Below are 23062 nucleotides of genomic sequence, written 5' to 3'. Positions count from 1 at the left end.
CAATATATGTGTGGCTAATAATATTCGACTTTATTGCAAAAAGGGTGTAGCTCCATTATTTGTTTATATTTTACCCCCTCCCAAATTGCTGATTGAAATAAATGAATGAGTGATAAAATGACACTCCTAGGTACCCTAGAATATACTCTGAAGAAGGATTGAATCTCAGCCAAAAGTTGAATTTTTTAGAATTTAAAACGTCCCCCCCCACAACTTTGTAAAAGTAGAGCTACCTCCTTTTTTTTTTTTTTTTTTTTTTGCAAGAAGCCCTTCAATTCCGCCAATACCCGGGATTGAACCCGGGATCCTCCAGTTGTAGCAGGTTCTGTGCCAATTGATCTATCTGGCCGTATAGGAGAAGATATAAATAAGTGAATTGATAATAAATATATAGAATTAATTAAATTGTACATGAACGTAGTTAGGCCTATATGTAATTGTGACATTACGTACAAGGACAAGAAGTTTCTGGATAAACCTCTAATTGTTAAGAATTGCATTAATTGAAGACTTTCGGAGGTCAAAAGACTCTACCCCTTCCTGCGGATAGCCTAATATTGCAGATATTCAAATTTTGTATTTCCAAAAACATGGTAATGGTAATTACGAAAGAACTTACTGGAAAACTGATTAGAATAAGGAAAAATTTATCGATAAATATTCAATCGATATTGGTGTCATCTATCATCTCTCAAATATTTTTCTGCTCTAACACAAACTACTTATTATTTTGAAAAAATCGAACAAATAAAAGTTAATTCGTAACATGTACAGGCTACTCTGACACATTTCTTAATCACGTGGCGAAATAATACAAATTAGCTCATTCCAATGTTTCTTCTCCTTAATTTAGCGGCCATTTTTTCACAGAACAAGGAGGTCGCTTAAAAAATATGTTTCACTGTGTGTTAATACTAAGGTATCTCTTCTGAAAAGGAAATTTAAAATGTAATATTTGTTGGGAAAAAAATCTACATCTCTAAAGAAGAAAAGTAAAATTATTTCAATCATTTACTGTCATAGTACATTACTCTCTTAAATTGACTGACCATATTGAAAATTAAAGCAATGACTATCCCAGAACACGCCATGAAATATTTCATATAAAACTATTTTTAACTCTGGTTATCAGAGGGGAAAAATTCGCTCCGGCACCGGGGATCGAACTCGGGTCCTTGGTTCTACGTACCAAGCGCTTTAACCACTGAACTACGCTTAACTTTAATCCACAGCACCGGATCGAATCCGTCTCCTGTAGTTTTTTTCCCTTTGTGGCCTGATTCCAAGTTCGACATATATGTTGACATTTATATTAAGTCAACTGCCATTATACAAGGAGCGCACTCAATTTTTTTTCCAATTTATTTATCTATTTATTTATTTATTTATTTATTTTGCTAATAATTGTAACATAAAATATAATATATACAGAAAAACTTTAGCTCGCCCCTGAAAGAGTAGAACGGCGAAAGGTGAAAGAGAGAAAGGCGAAGAATGTATGTAAAGAGTAATTTTTCGTCCTACAGAATATATCTATTATGGTAACAATGGTTATTAGATTCTTAGCCTAACAGTGCATAATACTGTGGAATCCTGGCCATCAAGTCACTCAATTGAGTGCGCTCCTTGTATAATGGCAGTTGACTTAATATATGTCGAACATGGAGTAAGGCCACAAAACGGAAAAATAATAGAGGAGGTGGATTCGATCTGGTGCTGTGGATTAAACTTCGGCGTGGTTCAGTGGTTAGAGCGCTTGGTACGTTGAACCAAGGACCCGCGTTCGATACACGACGCCGGAGTGAATTTTTCTCCCCTAATATAACAGATATATTCTGTAGGAACAAAAAATTAATCTTTACATAAATTTTTAACTCGAAAAGAAAGCAAAAAAGAGCAAAATTGTATGAAACATTTTTTGTTTGATATATCTCAAAGAATAACCCCCTGAAATTAATCACATTACACACGGTTCACCCTGTATATATATATATATATATATATATATATATATATATATATATATTCATTAATTTTTCTTTCAGTGTTCTGTCAAAGGGCAGGTCTTTCACTGCAAACCCAGCTTTCTCCAATCTTTCCTATTTTCTGCCTTCCTATATGTCTCCTCATATGATTCATAGAACTTATGTCTATCAATATGTATGTGTGCGTGTGTCTTTGTGGTGTGTAAGGAAGTTTTGGTCAGTACTATGTGATGGTACACAGGATTACAAGTATATATATTTAATGAGAACTCATATCCTCTGGATTCAACCTGCTGTGCTATAAGCCACCTGTCCCTGTCACACCTAAATCACTTTGTCATCTCTATAATGACCTCACAGCGCAGAAGTAACTTTGCATTACTTTTTTATTGTCGGTACATCCCTGTGCAGTCTTATATGCTGACCCCACGTCAAGGGACGTGCACCGTGTGCCCGTTTCATATCAAGTCGAGGAAAGCAGGTTAGGGCAAAGTCTGCTACAGGACATGACACAAATCTCGGGATGTCTGTCACACTTTATTCAAAATAGCAATGTGACGAATTTTATATTCGCAACCACGAAGAAGCGCAGCTTTAACATCATGTGGAAGTCGGGGACGTGCGTTCCAATCCCCCTAAGACATTGAGGTTGTGTTATAAAATTGATATTCTGTGTTGTGTTAGATGAAAGCCTGTATCATTGGTGAACCCTTGTCACGGATCTTCGCTACATGTCCGTCTAATATGAGTAAAAGAAACCCTGAGAAATGGATTAAAGGAGTAAAATACGTTGTAGGCTGAAAGGCTCAAAATCTGTTATGCTTACTATCTATAAAGAAAGTTTCATCACATGGAAATAATTTCAGAGGAGCAACGTGTAATTTTTTTCAGTTCGGCGTAATCATTGTCCATTAGCAAAACAGTTCATCTGTTACATAACAAGGTTATTACGCCATCTGCGCAGTTAAGTAGCGTCACTGTGATTGGTAATAACGAGACCAATCCAACAACTAGCCATGAGATTACTTGATACTAGCCTTAGAGTTCATAAAATCCAGAAAAAAAAAACACCCAGGAAATTGGCTCAAGCAGGATTCGAACCTAAGTCCGAGCGCACCACCCCCAGCTCGCTAAACCTTAAGGCATCCCGGCTTCAAAATATTTTATAAATGATGCACATCGCCACAGATTAAATTGGACTGACATGGGTGTAACTCAAAAGTTATTCCAGTTGGAGCCGTATGGAAGCTTCAAAAGTTTGGACTGCAGAGTTGTTTCCGATCTCTGATAAAGAATTTGAATGTCATCATGTGCGTCAGGAGTCACACGACAACTGAACTGTGGCGCGAGGTGACAGACCAGTAGTGAGTGATCGATCTCATAGTCAGAGTGCACGGCGACTACAGCAGAGATTTCTAACAAAATCGAGCCTTTTTAGGAGGGGTACATTACGACCTTTCCAATGCCAAGTACAGTTAAGTGAAAATAAAAGAAGCCTGCAATAAACGAGTTTTAATTATTTTCAAGAAAGGCATCTTCTGTGTACTTAATAAGATTGGTAAAGCTCGAATAGAATTAATTTGTATCATCTCGTGAGGTGCGGCGACTTGTGACGGGGGTGGATTTGCTTGTTTTTTCCACTCTGGAATTAATCCCATCCGAGCTTTGCCAGTCTTATTAGGTACACACACGATGCCTTTCTTGGAAATAACGAAAGCACGTTTTTTGTAGGCTCCTATGATTTTCACGTAATTGTACTTGGCATCGGAAAGAGTTGTTATGTACCCCTCCCAAAAAGGCTTGATTTTCTTGGACATTGCTACTGTGATACACCGTACACTCTGATTATGAAATCACTCACTACAGGTCTGTCACCTCTCGCCGCAATTCAGCTGTCGGTGTGATTCTTGACGCACTTATGTCTTTCAAATTCGTTATCAGAGATCGGAAACAACCCTGTATAGCAGTTGCATTAGCTCGTCTATTATTTAACACTGAAAATCTCCAACTTCAATATTCCGCAGATATTGTGAAAATTATATTTAAGAATGCAGTGTGTGGAGTCCTTGTGAAAACATTACAGTTCATCTTGATAATCTCGTTCTAACTTTGGTCTACTATTGCAGTGCTCGATCAACAATTCGTTGTACAATATACAGCTATCTTAATTTAAATATTTAAGAAATACACTGCAGAAGCGTGTGGATTATCACTCGTAACTTTATCAGTTTAGTTACACCATGAAATGTTATTTACGGAACCTTATTGTAAATGAATAATAGTTATTTATGATACAAGTGTTAAACATTTAATCTTATTAAGTGACACAGTGCAGAAGCGTATGGAATATCACTCGTAACTTTATCATATTAGTTATACCATAAAATGTTATTTGTGAAACATTATTTTAACTAAAATAAATAGTTATTTACGACACAAGTATTAACAATTGAATTTTATAACGTAACTAGGGATATTTCCGAAACAAGGCAGTATGCCTAGTGCAGCAACCCTACGAACAAAAGAAAATCAATTTTAATGTTTGTGCCGTACGGTATACTAATTTTAGACAGCCGTTTGTCCGTGATAGTACATATAGACAATTGACATGATTTCTCTACTACTGTATTCCCCTCATTTTAATAGTGTAACATTATCACATTAAATGCATAGCAGTGGTACAGCTCAATTGTGGAAAAATTGGCTGCAAATCGGGCGGTCCCCGGCTCAAATTCTTATGCCCCAATATATTTTAATTTGTGTACGTCTCTTAACAAAAACAGTAATGTTTTTGAGTAGACCTGGCATTATTTGAATCATTTTATCGATTATTGCTTTATGAAATATTGAAACGATTGATAATCGACGCAAATAGTTAAAGTCACTGTTACAAGTATTTTTCGCATGTTACTGTGTATTTTGTTGTTCAGTCAACTGTCCGAAGACAGATCTGAACTCCACAAGTGACAACAACATGGCACCACTTATGAGATAACTAGGCCAGGAGATAATGGGGTAGGTTGGCCAGTTTCTTTTCCCCTCCATTGCATACATCGCCGATTTGCAACGTATTCCACTTATCAGACTTCAGGTGTATACAAATAATTGTTCTTCCTCTGACACATACCGTCAAGTGAAATGTACTGCCTGATAATGCTACTGTGTATAATGTACTATATTTGAAGGCAGGTGATGATGATAACAATAATGGTAGTGATGGTGGTGACGTTGAACGATAAAAAAATCATATAATACAGTATGTGGTGTGAAACACGATTCTACACCAGATATAAAAGAATACACATGACAAAACTTACGAGTACATTTCCAAGATAAGGACCAGAATACAGAACAACATATGTTAGGAATGCTTGCATTAGAGAAGAGTGAATTTTAGTAACCGTAATAGAAACATTTAGGACACAAATTAAAATTAATTGACACGTTGAAGGCCTGAAAGACAGATTTCCTAAGTTGTTTTATAAATACATATGCATACTTAAAAACAAAATTGGCGAAAGTCACACTCTGATTAGAATGGCTTTTCGACACAGAAAATGAAGGCATATTTGGAGAAATGAGAATGTATCTGGGATCGCAGAGGAAAAGAAAGATTGTAATCTCTGAATATATTTGAAATCTGTGAGGTTGATGTTGAATTCTGCAGTAGTCTTGTACACTCCTGAGACCCTCGCGAACGACTTGTGGCTTCGTGTTCCATTTAGCTTACGTCTAATTTACTCTGCTGCTGCTGCTGCTGCCGCCGCTGCCACCAACAGTTGAAGGGGATATCAAATCGGGAGAAGACCCGCGGTTCTGGGTTTGAGTCCTGTAAGTTCTGACTATTATATACAATATAATCTAAGCTTTCCACTTTCACATATTAATTCAGGGCAGAATAAACGAATCTGGCTGTACAACAGAGCTCCGGCTTCGAGCTCCACTGCATTTCAACTTAATATTCATCTCCCACAATACTCAACTAACTAGGTTTTCTTATTTTGCTTCGCGACTTCACAGCCCGAAATGTGTTTTTATAACTTTATATTGAATCTAAGAGCTAGTTAATAACTCTTAATAAATATCATACTGCAATTTTATTTAATCGTGGACACAAGTTTCTTTAGAACGTATGGAAGTGTGCAAGTCCCTAAGCTGGCTCCATGGCCTAGACCAGGGCCGGGCATGAGAGCGGCTCCATTTAGTTGGCCAGAGCTGCTCTCGCTCCGCAAGGCACTTCAATTCCAAGCCAGAGCAGAACGCTCACTCAGTGGCGGACTCGCATTACAGCTACCTTCCCTGCATTAATATAACGAGAGACACGATTGTTCTAGTCATTCAGTCTGTCAGTACATAATAGTTTATAAGGATATTACATCAATCCATTGTACATTACAGAATTTATAACACTCTTATTAATTTAATGGAATAAACTTCGCTCTATGCACACACACAAATCATTAGGCTTATTTACATAACCCATACGCACATACTGCAATCTCCTCACCACGGTCCTACGAGACAGGGAATGGCTTCCACTTCCCCTACTTGCTGTGGACAGAGTTCATCTACCAATATAATTAAACATCGCTTGATGAATTCACCTTCGTTGAATGTTTTCAATTCCTTTGCAATTTCGTGGCAAATTTTGTAGCTAATTCTTATAGCCGACTCACTAAGTGCATTATTGTCATCCTGTTAATATATAATATAATATAATATAATATAATATAATATAATATAATATAATATAATATAATATAATATAATATAAGAAAACGTTTCTCAGGTACATTATATTAGAGTATCTATTCGATATTTATATTGCATTATAAGTTATTATTGTACATTTAGTAATATATAATTTTAAATTATACAAATATTATGATATATCATAGTATAGTATATTACAGTTCATGATATATAATATGATATGATATATCATGAACTGTAATATACTACACTATGATATATCATAATACTTGTATAATTTAAAATTATATATTACTAAATGTATAATAACCTATAATGCAATGTAAATATCAAATAGATACTGTAATATAATATACCTGAGAAACATTTTCTTTAAGTTGTATTAATTTATGGCGTTCATTACCAACATATTTGTCATATTCAGTAGCATGTTGTAAAGAATAATGTCGTTGGATATTGAACTTCTTAATCAGTTGGAGTGTTTTATGCCAAATTAAACACTTTGCTAATCCACTGCTCTCTACCAAAAAGAACTCCTTCTCTCATTTCATTAAACGCATTGGGAATAGCGGGACGGTTTAGTGTATGAGCGGAAGCTCCGTCTTCAAAGTTCGCCATCATACTGCAGAGTCACCACTGCACCGACACTGAATGACGTACAGTATGCATACGTCAGAGCGCTCGCAAGACCCGCTCTTTAAAGCACACAGCGCTCATTTCTCAGAATCACGTAATGTGCCCAGCCCTGGCCTAGACAATATGGCATGCAGGCAGTCCTGGTTCGAGTCTCCGATAGACCTGAAAATTTTCAATGAAAAAACAAAATTGACACTTCTGGCGAACAAGGTCGCAATTTGACTTTTTCTCGGGGTTTTCCCATTTCCTCACATTAAGTATGAACATCATTTCGTACGATTTCCATCTCTACGTTATTGTCAGGCAGTTCATTTGTGTTTCCAAACGTACAGCGGATCGAGTAGTCTCTTCTGGTACATTACGTCACGTGGATGCATAAGCAGGTATGCACACTATTAATCATAGTACAATCACAGTCTAACACATACCTGCACAAACAGCGCTCAACGAGCGCGCGCGCTCCTTCGGAGCGGGAGCACTGTGTTTACCGCTCGCCGAAACGGAGAGCAAGATACGTCAGAATGACATAGATTGAAATAGGTAGAGAAGAGGGAAGCGACCACTTAGTTATCTAGTGGAGTGCAGTGTGTAGGCCTATTCTCAGTAATTGTTTCACGTTGGTTACCTACTGCTACAGTACAGTATGGAGGAATCTAAAATACGGAATATAACATTTAACGATTTACAGTTCGAACTTATAGATCTTCAATGTGACCTAAGGGCTAAAGATCGTTTGAATAATACTACTAGCCTGGTTGAGTTTTACAAGACTAAACATTAGCAATAATATCCACGACTACACAGGCTGGCTGTGAAAATGATTGCTATGTTTGGCTCATGTATATTTGTAAGCAACTCTTTCTATAATCAACTTTAATAAAGGCAGACATCGAACATCTGTAACTGATGTTTCATCAGTAGGCTAATGTTCCTTTCAGTTACCAACAACATAAACCTCGTTTTGATGTACTGATAAATAAAAATATAACAAAATGATATTGTACATTTAAGCAGCTATAGAATTTCTATTATTTCTGTAAAATAAATATTTCTTTATTAATTAATAATAGTACTAGATAATTTTGCAAACACTGAACAGGAATTCATTTCATAAACTCATACTAGTACTGTATTTCCTTTTGCGTATATTTTGTATGAGATCACCCTTTCTTCCACTCCACCATTATGCAGAGCGCAGCTAATATCTGTATTCCGCTCATGAGCTGTGAGCCAGCTCGGAGAGCGCAAACCTTGTGCAGGCCTGGTCTAGTATATACTGTCACGAAGCTCAATACGTAGTAAATATGCATCCATAGATAGTTGCTAACCGCTAGGATCGCTACTATTGCCTCATCAAAGACAATTAAAAATAGCACCTGCACAGTCTATTGTTCCTAGTATCCTCATAAACTTAAGCTTCGTGAATGTATATACTAGACAGTGGTACAATACAGACGCTTCATCGTCAATGTTGTTTATGTAAAACACCAAGTTACGAATACATTGTGATCTAATTCTAATACTGACTAAGTTGCATTTTCATTCAGACTTCTGAGTTAATATTATTTTAATTCATCAATCTATGTTATATTAATATATTTTATGTTAAACTTAATCGATTAGACTAATTGGCAGTACCTATTTGTGAACAAGCGAATGTTTCTAGAAGAACTATAATAAAATTGTTTACATTAGCTACTTTTGCTCTAGATTTCGCAATAACTGAATTTAATTACATTAATTTGATCAATAACATGAAATAACAAGGCGGAGAGTTTAGGTAGAATGATAGAAGAGAAATGGAGTATCCCGAGAAATGTCCCGTTCAACGTCTGCCTTTCTCACCACAAACTGCACCACGACCTAACTGGGCTCGAACCCGGATCGCCTGGATGGCAGATAAGCGTCCCACAGCTAGGGTCATACATGTGGCTGACACTCGCTTTGCAGTTCGAAGAAAAAACTTATAGGTTATTCGTTATCTCATGAAATCTTCCTGCGCGTCAGGGGAAGAAGAAAGTGGACTGGGAAGCTTTCCTCTCTAATACGCTTCCACTTACAGATAGCTAGCTCACTTACTCCCATCATAAGTTTCTTACTGTAAGCTTCGGAGAACGCATGTATTTCGTTTCACGAGATATAGAACTACCTATACCAGGCAATAATTTCAAGAGGAACTGGAATCCACGCCCGTGCGCAGTCTCGGAAAATGAGTCCAACCTTCTACCAATTGAGCTACTTCGGTAGCAGAGTAACAACAAAATGAGACATATAATATTCTGTTTGCACCTTCGAAGCTATAGTGAGGTGATATAACATAAATGGAATACAGTTGGATTACTTGGTGGAAATCAGCACACAGTCGCTTTGTTCTTTGAAAGTCTTACAAAATCTGCTGAGAATATAGGAGACGGAAGAGTAGAATACGTCCTTATTCCGCTGTTTCACTCAGGCGGAGATGTGTATTTCTGAAGCATGGGAGATAGAGGTTAAGCCTCCTTAAATATGTCTCAGTTGGTTTCTATTTCAGTAAGACTTTACAATCACTAAGCTCTATTCTCTAATTTGCCGTATTGAATGCAGGAACACGTCACGGTCACTACAGGGTGACTGTCAACAAAGCTACCTATTTGATCAGAATTTTGTTTTTAACGACAAAGATAAGGGCTGTATTTTTTCACTGCATAAAACGAAGCATAGCAGCATAACGAGAAACGAGAAGTAAGGAGCATGAATTTGAGAAATATCAACAAAGTCTAACAACGACACCAGGAAAAAAATCAGCAAAAATTGCACAACAAAAACATGGTATCAGTCACAGGAAGAGGTTCTGTGACAACAGCAACAAAGATATAATGTATCTTACATTTATATTCTTGTAATCATTAACAATACAAAAGATATAATTACATATGCCTCACTTCTTGAATGCATGTTATCATTTTATAAGTTGCTTTTAATATTTTGATATATGATAGTGTTCCTACACTGATTTATTTATTATGTATGCATTTTATATTTTATATTTTATATTTCACCTGTGTTCAATTTCTCTAAATTATTGCTTTTCCACCTGATGATGATTTCTTGTAAAATCGAAAATATTCCTGGATACAAGCAAGAATTATAATGTGATTATTGCAACGAAACTTGTTTTTGTACCAATCTGATCAGTTGTTGACTGAAACTGTAATATAATTTTCCTTATCATATTATTCAACTTTTATGAACTTTAATTTCAATATAACTTTTAAATTTAAATTCAGCATGTTTTGCTATTAGATCTATGTAAAAGATAGTAAATATCAGTACCTTACAAACAATACACTTTGCATACTTCCACTCGGTAATGAGTTTTGGAACAATATTCTGGGGAAATTCCACAGATATTCCTACTACAAAAAGAGTAATTAGAATAATAGTAGGTGCCAAATCTAGGGAATCGTGTAGGAATATTTTCAAAAATCTACAAATAATGCCCATGGCTTGTCAGTATATTTTTTAATTAATAATCTTCGTCGTATGTAATCGTGAAAACTTTGTAACTAATTCAACAGTTCATAGCATAAATACGAGTCAAAAATGGCTTTCATACTCCATCGGCAAGTCTATCTTGCTATCAAAAAGGAGTGCGTTATATGGTAGTACATTTTTTTAATAGCCTCCCTATCGATATAAAAAATGAAACTCAAAACATAAGATTATTTAGGGCCAAATTAATTTTACTTAATTTTTCACGCCTTCTATTCATGACATTCAACAACGCTTCATGAAATTGATACTAAAACTTTGTGTTGTACTAGTAGACTATATTGTAAACCTCTTATGTATATATTTCAACTAGACTGTGACTATAAATTAAGAATTTATAGTAGGATTAACCCATTTATGCCCAAGACTTTTTTTTGTTGAATATTTTCATAATTTTTCCACCGCCACAAGAAATTGAAATGGAAGTTAATAATTGTGCTGCAGGCTCCTTTGATTCTTCTAGTATACACAGCAATGAAATAAAAGTTAATTTTGTAATTCATAGTCGATCTGGTTGGCGAGTTGGTATAGCGCTGGCCTTCTATGCCCAAGGTTGTGGGTTCGATCCCGGGCCAGGTCGATGGCATTTAAGTGTGCTTAAATGCGACAGGCTCATGTCAGTAGATTTACTGGCATGTAAAAGAACTCCTGCGGGACAAAATTCCGGCACATCCGGCGACGCTGATATAACCTCTGCAGTTGCGAGCGTCGTTAAACAAACCATAACATTAACAACATTGTAATTCATTCCTTCGCATTTTTGCAGAAAAATAGCTAATGCAGACTGTTGCGAAAACGCAACACTAGGCAAATGTGGCAGTTTTTTGACTTGTTCCATATTCTAGCTGTTAAGCAATATATGAATATTACTCGACCAAGGCCAGTGGAGTCCTGCAGCCCGGAGCCGTGGCGCTACTGCTCCTGCGTTCATAATACCGCATCGCGATAGTTCACATTACGCCCGCGGCTCCACTCGCCTTGGTCGAGTAATAACATGGAATGTTAATAAATAGAATACAACAACGAAAGAAGAAGTCGAAAATCTAAGATCGACAAGAACGACTATGGAAGTAATATACTTCGTAGTAGAAACATTGGTATGAAAAACAGCATGTGCAATAATTTACGTAAAATCCAGAAGAAAATCAAAATAACAAAATAGCAACATAAACAATAATAACAACGAAACAGCGAAAGCAATAATTGAGAAGCTGGGTGTAATAAGATGGTTAGCCTGTCAACCCTGTTGTTGCATAAATAGCTGTTCTTAAATATATACATTAGAAAATTTCTAATTTTGTTAATACAAAACACTTAACATATCAAGATTATTACAAAATGTAAAGATTTTGTTCCGAACAATATTAAAATTTCTATTTAATTCTTATTAAAAGCAATTTTTTATTAATGCTATTATTGCATCCATCTCCTTAATTTCTATGTTCCGAGCTACATTATTAAACCTAACTCTGAGAAAGTTCACGGACATGAATTCATACAATCTCAGGAGATAATGAGAGTAGGGTGGCCAATTTCTTTACCTCTCTGCTGACTAGTAACATAGTAAATGCAGATATCTCAGAAATATATTGGAGACAAAAGCAGTGTATTTCCGCCTTACTGCAACCTATAATTTCTGTAAAATATTTTCACAAAAAGGGGAAAAATGTTTTATTTTCTATAGTCAAATATTATACTTCGACTTTATACAAAGTTTGTGTGATTCTAAGATATGTTGTTTTTCAACATTTCAACATGATATATAGAAACAAAATTGGCTTTTAAACGCCATCAGAATTAAACATTTAGTTCTTTATCTTGACAAAAAGACATAATTCCTTTCAACATGGTACATAGAAACAAAATTAGTTTTTAAACGCTATAAAAAAATAAAATATTGTTATTTTTGCTATGTTCACGGAAAAATATATTCCTTTTCTACCGGATATAACATTAAAACTCTTTGCATCTCTCTGTCGAATTGTTTTGTAAAAACATTTTTATAGTCACGTTAAGCATTTATAATCAGGAGTCCACCGCTGTGGAGTAACGGTTAGCATGCCTGATCGTGAAACGAGCGGGACCGGGTTCAAATCCTGGTTGGGACAAATTACCTGATTGAGGTTTTTTTTTATATGAGACAACTCATCCTGCCTAAGGTATTCCGTGGTTTTCCTCAGGCGTAAGACAAATGTCGGGATGAGCCCTATAAGAAATGGGCCACGGACCTATATGCCCTTCCCCATATATATTCCACCTTTATTATAAATTATGTATGCCCTAGTTCAGATAATATTAATAGTCTATTAAACATACGAGGTCACTCAATAAGTCGCAAATTGAAAGGACAGGGACCTCTCAAATTGCAGCTTAGATTTCACGGCGCTTCTTCCGACGGCCTTCACCTGCTTTGTCATCGAACAACAGATGACGGCGTCTTGCCATCCTAACGGCAAACACCAGCCAACTCCTCCTCGCCCCGTTCCGTGATCAATTGATCAATCTCAGCCCCCCTCGCATATGTGGTACCTAAGAGGTTACGTCCAATTTCGGCTTCCCCTTCAAAATTTTCTAGAGCTCCTTCAGGGGAGCAGCGTAACCCGGAGTGAGACTAGTGGCCAACAGGCTTGGAGCTCACATATTTAGTTTTGTACAGCCCCCAACACCTTGCAAGGACGCGTTTTGCGTACCTTTTAAATTTTACTCCCAATTCTCCTTCGATTTTTCGATTTTTTTCGATTATAATCAGGTATTAATACACAATTCAAGTACTGAGATTTCGAATAATTACCATGATAATAGAATACTTCATGGAAATTAATTAAAGCGGTAGGCTAATGGAGAATCTGCACCTGTGAAGTAACGGTCAGCGCGTCTGGCCGAAAAACTAAGTGGCCCGGGTTCCAATCCCGGTCGAGGCAAGTTTCCTGGTTGAGATTTTTCCAGGGGTTTTCCCTCAACCCAATAAGAGCAAATGCTGGGTAACTTTCGGTGCTGGACCCTGGACTCATTTCACCGGCATTATCACCTTAATTTCATTGGACGCTAAATAACCTGAGATGTTGATACAGCGTCATAAAATAAAATAAAGCTAATGGAATATTGTTATAATCTCCCTCTTTTATATTCTTAAAATTTTCAGCAAAACTGTGTACAGTTTATTCAGAATAATACAGTTCTAAGAAATGCTACGATATCTCCCATTCTCAGTCTATTTACAGGGTTGTTTCCGATCTCTGATAACGAATTTGAATGACGTCATGTGCGTCAGGACTCACACCGACAGCTGTATTACGACGAGAGGTGACAGACCAGTAGTGAGTGATTTCATAATCAGAGTGCACGGTGTATCACAGTAGCAGTGCCCAAGAAAATCGAGACTTTTTGGGAGGGGTACATAACAACTCTTTTCGATGCCAAGTATAGTTACTTGAAAATCATAGGAACCTGCAACAAAAACGTAGTTTCGTTATTTCAGAGAAAGGCATCTTGTGTGTACCTAATAAGACTGGCAAAGCTCGGATGGGATTAATTCCAGAGTGGAAAAAGCAAGCAAATCCATCTACCGTCACAAGTTGCTGCACCCCACGAGATGATACAAATTAATTCCATTCGAGCTTTACCAATCTTACTAAGTACAGAGAAGATCCATTTCTTGGAAGTAACAAAACCGTTTATTCCAGGCTTCTTTTATTTTCTCTTGTACTTGGCATTGGAAAGCTCGTAATGTACCCCTACCAAAAAGGCTCGATTTTCTTGGGAATTTCTGCTGTGAGTCGCCGTGTACTCTATGAGATCACTCACTACTGGTCTGTCACCTCGCGCCACAGTTCAGCTGTCGTGTGACTCCTGACGCATATGATGTCATTCAAATTCATTATCAGAGATCGGAAACAACCCTGTATTTCTAACTCTGAAATTATTCGGGATCATCAGTGCGGTTTTCGGCGTAATAGAGCGACTATTGATCAGATTTTTTGTATTCGACAGATAATGGAGAAAAAATGGGAGTATAAGGGTACAGTACATCAGTTATTCATAGATTTCAAAAAGGCATATGACTCGGTTAAGAGGGAAGTATTATATGATATTCTTATTGAATTTGGTATTCCCAAGAAACTAGTTCGATTAATTAAAATGTGTCTCAGTGAAACATACAGCAGAGTCCGTATAGGTCAGTTTCTATCTGATCCTTTTCCAATTCACTGCGGGCTAAAGCAGGGAGATGCACTATCACCTTTACTTTTTAACTTCGCTCTAGAATATGCCATTAGGAAAGTTCAGGATAACAGGCAGGGTTTGGAATTGAACGGGTTACATCAGCTTCTTGTCTATGCAGATGACGTAAATATGTTACGAGAAAATACACAAACGGTTAGGGAAAACACGGAAATTTTACTTGAAGCAAGTAAAGCGATCGGTTTGGAAGTAAATCCCGAAAAGACAAAGTATATGATTATGTCTCGTGACCAGAATATTGTACGAAATGGAAATATAAAAATTGGAGATTTATCCTTCGAAGAGGTGGAAAAATTCAAATATCTTGGAGCAACAGTAACAAATATAAATGACACTCGGGAGGAAATTAAACGCAGAATACAGTAAATATGGGAAATGCGTGTTATTATTCGGTTGAGAAGCTCTTATCATCCAGTCTGCTGTCCAAAAATCTGAAAGTTAGAATTTATAAAACAGTTATATTACCGGTTGTTCTATATGGTTGTGAAACTTGGACTCTCACTCTGAGAGAGGAACATAGGTTAAGGGTGTTTGAGAATAAGGTGCTTAGGAAAATATTTGGGGCTAAGCGGGATGAAGTTACAGGAGAATGGAGAAAGTTACACAACACAGAACTGCACGCATTGTATTCTTCACCTGACATAATTAGGAACATTAAATCCAGACGTTTGAGATGGACAGGGGATGTAGCACGTATGGGCGAATCCAGAAATGCATATAGAGTGTTAGTTGGGAGACCGGAGGGAAAAAGACCTTTATGGAGTCCGAGACGTATATGGGAGGATAATATTAAAATGGATTTGAGGGAGGTGGGGTATGATGATAGAGACTGGATTAATCTTGCACAGGATAGGGACAAATGGCGGGCTTATGTGAGGGCGGCAATGAACCTTCGGGTTCATTAAAAGCCATTTGTAAGTAAGTAAGTAAGAAATGAGTGTACATTAGGTAATCTTTTAATATAGCTTATCGAAATAAGTGAGTGTCCAGAAAGTGAACCTTAATTCCAACTACTCTTCATAACTACTTCTAAAATGTAAAAAATCTCTTCTATGGCTAGTTCCGTGGAGATGGATCATTTGTAAATTTTTAGCATTCATTTGCGAGTGAAATATATAATTAGAATTACTGTTGTGTTTAGATAGCTTGGTCGGTCATCACTAGAGTCCTGCGTTTGGTTGCTTTGAATACAAGTTAGGTGCACCTCGATCATACTAGCTCCACGCTGCGGTCTCTCTCACACGCTCCGGTAATGTGTGTTTACATCTATTCTCTATAATTCGATGTACAACAGGAATAGTACTCATGTACAAAATACCACTTCAATTTAATAACAATAATAACGAAGTATTTATTTAAAGGCAGTTTACAGTGCCTGCAGTCAGGATATTGTATCTGAAAAGTGAAGATGTAAACATGTCCAAAGTAAAACAAAGTAGATAACGTTTTTTAAAGACAATAACTGAGTTTGATGACGATGTATTTTCCACAGATGGAAAATTATATTATTTTGTTTGCATTTTAAAATCATGGTATTTTATTTTAATGTGATAGCCTATGTTCAGAAATTTAAGGCCATTTTATAGGTCAATTTCTGTGATTTTTAGGCCATCAACTTCCGAGCCATAATGATGAATATATTTACCCTGGACGAAAAATACAAAACAAACGGAATAAAAATTAGCATTCTACCGTGGATAAAAATAATAAAATTGAAATACCTTCCCAGGTTATTTGTGCTAAAACCTATAAAATTTTAAGTACTCATTACCGTGTCTCCTGAAGAAGCTGATTATTATTATTATTATTATTATTATTATTATTATTATTATTATTATTATTATTATTATTATTATTTGTGTCTTGTTCTTTAACTCCTAAACCTGATATTTAAAAGTTACGGTGCTAAGCGCTGAAGACATATTTAAATGCCCTACTTGAATGAATTGACATGACCTCACGCTTTAATTTTTATTTTCGATATCATTAAACAAGGAAAGGCGGTTAATTCCATTACAGCTGTTTCTTTGGCGATTGTTTCATTTATTGCTTTTCTTTCTTTAGGTATTTTTGTTGGTTTCGTTGCGTCCTCTTTCACCATTCTATTGCTATTAGGCTAATTATCTTTTTCTATGTTATTAGTAGAGCCCGGATGTTACGCAAAATGCCTTTTTTAAACTGAGTGTATGTATGAATGACCTATTAGAGATAAACACGTTTCCACACATTTGGGAGCGATACGCCCGATTTTTATTTTGCCTTTTTTGCCTCATTTTAGCTCCCGTTGCCTATATTAAGGTTTAATGCCTTTTTGTTAGCCTTTTTACGTCGTTATTGTAAGTTTTCTACATTTTAATGCAATTAAAATTAACCACACATAAACTAAATCAAAAAATAAAAAAGGACGGTTGTATAAATTAAAAACATATATTCACCCTCACACAAACATTTTCTGATAATCTTATTCTCGAGCAATACATATGTTAGCAAGACGTCGTAAACTTTTCTTCCCTACCGACTCCATCTTTTATGTTACTTAACAAAGATGTATGAACAGTATAACCCTCAGTGCTCAGATCACTTCGGGGTTTACCAAAGAAAGAAAGGGGATGAGGGAAGTATTACAAGCAAGTCTCCAGGTCCCGTTACTGTTGTCGCTTCCAGGCACAAGTCACGCAAACTTTGAAATCTCTAATCCCTTCTCATACCCCTCTTTTTGACACAATACACAGTCGATTTTTCCCGATCTCTGAAAGAATGTAGAGACAGTCCTTCTGAAATAAGTTGTTTTAAGTTTGCTCCAATCATTTCAGTAGAAGTAGAAACATCTTTTTTCACCATGAAAAACATTCTGACAGGCGGCTCACTATGACAGTTGACAACTGGAAAAAACATCTTGTGACATGTAACCAAGGAAAGTAAGTACCATATGGGATAAGTTTATTAAGCATTTGTCGTCCACACCTGTGGAGTAACGGTCAGCGCGTCTGGCCGCGAAATCAGGTGGCCCGGGTTCGATTCCCGGTCGGGGCAAGTTACCTGGTTGAGGTTTTTTCCGGGGTTTTCCCTCAACCCAATATGAGCAAATGCTGGGTAACTTTCGGTGTTGGACCCCGGACTCATTTCACCGGCATTATCACCTTCATCTCATTCAGACGCTAAATAACCTCAGATTTTGATAAAGCGTCGTAAAATAACAAAATAAAAATAAAAATTAAGCATTTGCCTGTTTTTTGTCTGTCTACATGAATAATAAATGCCTATTTTTTACTATTTTAGTGCCTATATGCATGTCTATTTTAACCAAAATAAATGCCTAAACATCCGGGCTTTAGTTATTAGCTTTGAGGCAGACATGTTACGAAGAGAGAATGTGATTTTGCGGATATAATATATAGGTTAGAATATCTGTAATTTTTACGTACCTTATTTTTACCGTAATGCAATTGCAAGGAACAAAAACACTACACAGTGTTAAATCAAAGCTTACACACCCGGTAGGAACTGCAGTCAGAGATCTATATGATCCGGCTAATGGAGCGCACCGCATTGGGTAACATTGGAATTATTACATTTGAAAACAGTCGCTCGGCAACTCCTACCTGGCTGACTGCGTTGTTCGCCACGGCTTGCAGGTTCTTTATTCAGTTCCTTATTGAAAACGGCTTTTAGAGTTTATTCAGCGACTCTGGAGTAAAAAGATGAATTTAATATAATGCATTTCTGTATTTAAACTTCCTTTCAACTGCAGGGAATTTTTAAGGTTGAAGTAATCACAATAAGGTAATGCTGCAATGGAATATCAAGAGAACAGTATTCGGAAAAATCTATTCTCAACGTCTTTTCCATCAAGCATAAATAAAGCAAGATCTTCCGAAAGGAGGGGAAGAAACTTGAAGAAACATGCCCTAAACATACTTTTCCACTATAAATCAAATTCAAGTTTTCAATCATCGTAAGGAGAATAGCAGGAGAAATAAAAGTACTTGGAATAATCCTTTACCATTCTCTTCTTCGATCATAGACCAGAACAATATTTTCCGAGATTTTAATGGAGCATAGGAGAATAAGTCGAAGTGCTCGCACAGAATCCATCTCAACTGCTTTCATTACACTTAAGTAATATATCATTCAGAATTTTAATTTAACATAATAGGCGCAGGAGTCATCAGCTCGAAGCTCTTTAGAGCGCGGACTACTTGCTCCGATGCCGCGTGGTTTAGAGAACGAAGAAGTGGTTTCAGCAATTCCGTGTCGTAATTTGACACACTCACAAAATATGACACTGGCAGTAGGGTAAAGGTGCCTAATTCCGTGATACCCCTAATCCCGTGATACAATTTGAATTGACTGCCATGGAGTTGTGGTCTCTGACTTTTAAGTTTTTGAAATACCTAACAGACGCCAGGAGATGTCTTCTATTCAATTCTATTGACTACCCGCCTTTTGAATAGAAGTAGTCGACTGCAGAAGCTTTTGTTCAGAGAAAGGTGGTTGACCAGTAAGTTTTTCTTTCTCTTGTGACCGCTCCTGAAGAAACATTTTATATTTGAGGTAAGAATTAATACAACATTATAAAAATTATATATTAGGCCTACTGTAGATTATAGTCAGCTGAATCAATGTGTATGATTATTTAAACATTATGAGACAATAACAATGCTACAAAAGCTTTCTCATTTTCAGATTTATTTTCATATTTCTCCTTCCTTGCTAACTCGACCAGTGATGCCAACGCTAAATTGTAAAAATTAATGTCTATGAAAGAAAATAGTTCGTGGAAATAAAAATAGAAATACTTTATAAAAACATCAATTATAATTGTAATAAAATAATAGGGCATATATTTAACTTAATTACTGCTGTTGTTAGGAATATAAATGATGAGAAATAATTGTGTTATAATTCAATTTATTCAAATTTAATTTTGTATTGAATTTAACTTTCACTTTATTTTGTTTGTAATATATTAATATGTAATATGTATTCCTGTAGTTACAGAAGTATTTTCTATGAAATTTGTCACTTAGGCCCATTCTCTGTGTTGTAATTTCTTGCTTAATCAATATTAAAAGAATATACCATGACTTTAAAGTGTTTTTCCAAATATACGTTTGTTTTCTGAGCAGTTAATGAGGATTATTTTAGTATCACGGAACTAGGAAACCACTATCACGGAATTTGGATCCCTGTCACGGATTTAGGAGCCACTGTACAACAATGAAGAATCATATATTATATATCAAACTTGTGAATCTGTTGACACTGAATGTTGTAAAACTGTAGCTAAAGGTCCAAATAACGTCATTTAGATGTTATTTTAAAATTTTTAGTGCAATTTTCGCATAAATGTAGACTTTATTAAATATGTCACGGAATTAGGTCACCTTAACATAGACTGATTTTAGTATATTATTATTATTATTATTATTATTATTATTATTATTATTATTATTATTATTATTATTATTATTATTATTATTAAACACATAGGCTACTGTTATTGTTACCATCATAGTAGTATTAGCGATGGTGACATTGTATTACACATTTTTAGTGCAATTACACAATAATCTCTACAGTATCAGTACCGGTACATATATTTTATAGATTCGCAACGACATTCGTCAATGTTTTTCGTTCAATGTACATAAGGGTCATAGATACATTGGTGTCGGACATTAGGGTCTTCACGTATGTTGAGCTCCTTAATAATGTGCTTTCATCTGCTAAACAGATAACACGTGTTGTTATTTCAGAGGTCCCATCGTAATAATTACGATCGATTATCTCTAGTGAGAATCGACTATGGAAACCCAGACTCTTTGAGGATAGTCCACAGGCTGAAACTAGTCAACAAGGTACCGTAACCTAGTATTTAACACGTGAAAGCAATATAAACGTTATGTTCGAAAGTGATAGTGTTGAAAGTCGTGTAATCAAGATGTACAATTTATTATAAGTTAAGGTTTTCCTTTATTTTGTCCCACGCCGTAGCGTCGTAGTCTAATGTCTAAGACATACCTAGCCGCGTGTGTGAGTCAAGTGTTAGCGGGCCATTCTTCCATCCAGGTGGCTCGGGTTCGATCACCGACCAGATCGCGATTCGTTAATTCAAAAGGAAAATTCAGTAAGTTTAACAATTTGACACTGAAGAAGAAGAAGAAGAAGAAGAAGGAGGAGGAGAAGAAGAAGAATGTTATGTTTTATTTAACGACGTTCGCAACTGCAGAGGTTATATCAGCGTCGCCGGATGAGCCGGAATTTTGTCCCGCAGGAGTTATTTTAAAATAAAAATATATAAATTTAGCCTATTAGCCTATTAGATCCCGTAAGGGCAAGGGCCTCCTGATTGACAGGGCTTGGCTCAGTAGACTTCACTCGTTAGGTGAGCCGATCCTAAGGAGTGTTCTATATACACAAACACTATATGCACTTGTAAGATTCGCAACACACTATACACTGAGGACGGTGGCTTCTAGATTTCTCCATAGCTGTCTGTCTCTTGTACTGCTCGTCCAATGTGGTCCTGCCTTCTTCTTGAAGAAATCTGCCCATCTAGTTGTCTGGCGTCCCACTCTTCTTCTGCCGATCCTGGGATCCCACAATGTCAGTCTGTGCGTCCATCGTCTGTGGTCCATCCTTACCACGTGCCCTCCCCATTTCCACTTCAGGCTTTCTGCGATGATTAGGACGTCTTTCATGCCGGTACGGTTGCGTAGCTCCTCGTTCCTTACTTTGTTCCTCAGAGAAAGTTGCAGAATTTTTCTTTCCATAATGCGTTGTCAGGCTTGAAGCATACGCCTCTGTTTAGATGTTAGGGACCAGGTTTGGCATCCATACAGTAGTACAGGTAATACACATTTTTCCAGGGTCTCAACCTTTAAGCTTAGCTTCTGGAATTTGTCTGTAAGTATGAACTTTAGAGACCAGAACTTCTTCCATGCCATGCTGATTCGTCTCTTTATTTCTTTCTCTGAATTGCTGGAGAAGGACAGGTTCTGGACCAAGGTAGGTATAATCTTCCACATATTCTAATGGCTGGCCATTTAAGTGGATCCGGTCTTCAGACGTGTTGGTCATTAGTTTCGTATTTTCTGGGTTCATGGATAAGCCTCCCTCTTTGCTGATCCTGTCCAATTCTTCAAACATCTGTTTTAGATCTGCTGCTGATTTCGATACCAATATTATATCGTCTGCGAACCGGAAGAAGAAGAAGAAGAAGAAGAAGGAGAAGGAGAAGGAGAAGAGCAGAGTTCAGTACCTGAGAAATACGAAAAACGTACTGTGTGCGCAATATATCCTGCAAAGAAGAGGGGAATAACCCACTTTTATTGCAAAAACAACAGAAAACCATTTTGTAAAGAACAAAGGGCTTTACTACGTCTTAACTGTAAGGAGAGTAAAATATGACTTAAGGATTTAGGTACAATTTACAGCAGTAACATTTTTGGAAATATTCAACATTTTTTTCTTCCATTACTGTATCTTATACAATAATGAAAATTGATAGGTGTAAAACACTGTCCTTTTGCTATATGAATATATGTATATACACGATTTGTTAACTTTTTCATGTTCTCTCTCTTTTATTTTATTGCAGAAATTCATGTTTACAATATAATGCTCTTTCAACTACATTCCTTAGTAAATAATATATATATATATATTTTTTTATTTTGTGTTAGAAGAAAATACTAATATTTCACCATTTTTAAATGAATTTATTTTTTATCAGACAATCTATCTAACATAGAGAAGTGATCTTGCATCATATTGTAGATATGACATGCACAAATACACACAAAAAAGTATATCACAGAATGTTGGATAGTTTCAGAGTTATGTGGGAAACGCTTCATCACTGCACAGTAAACCGAATTTTGAAGAAAAAAAAGTTTTTATGGTACAAATATTTTTTTCATATAGCAGAAGGACAGTATTTTACACATACTATT

The sequence above is a fragment of the Periplaneta americana genome, chromosome 11, assembly GCF_040183065.1.
Source record: "Periplaneta americana isolate PAMFEO1 chromosome 11, P.americana_PAMFEO1_priV1, whole genome shotgun sequence".
In the NCBI taxonomy this organism is placed as follows: domain Eukaryota; kingdom Metazoa; phylum Arthropoda; class Insecta; order Blattodea; family Blattidae; genus Periplaneta; species Periplaneta americana.
This window is presented reverse-complemented; position numbering follows the sequence as displayed.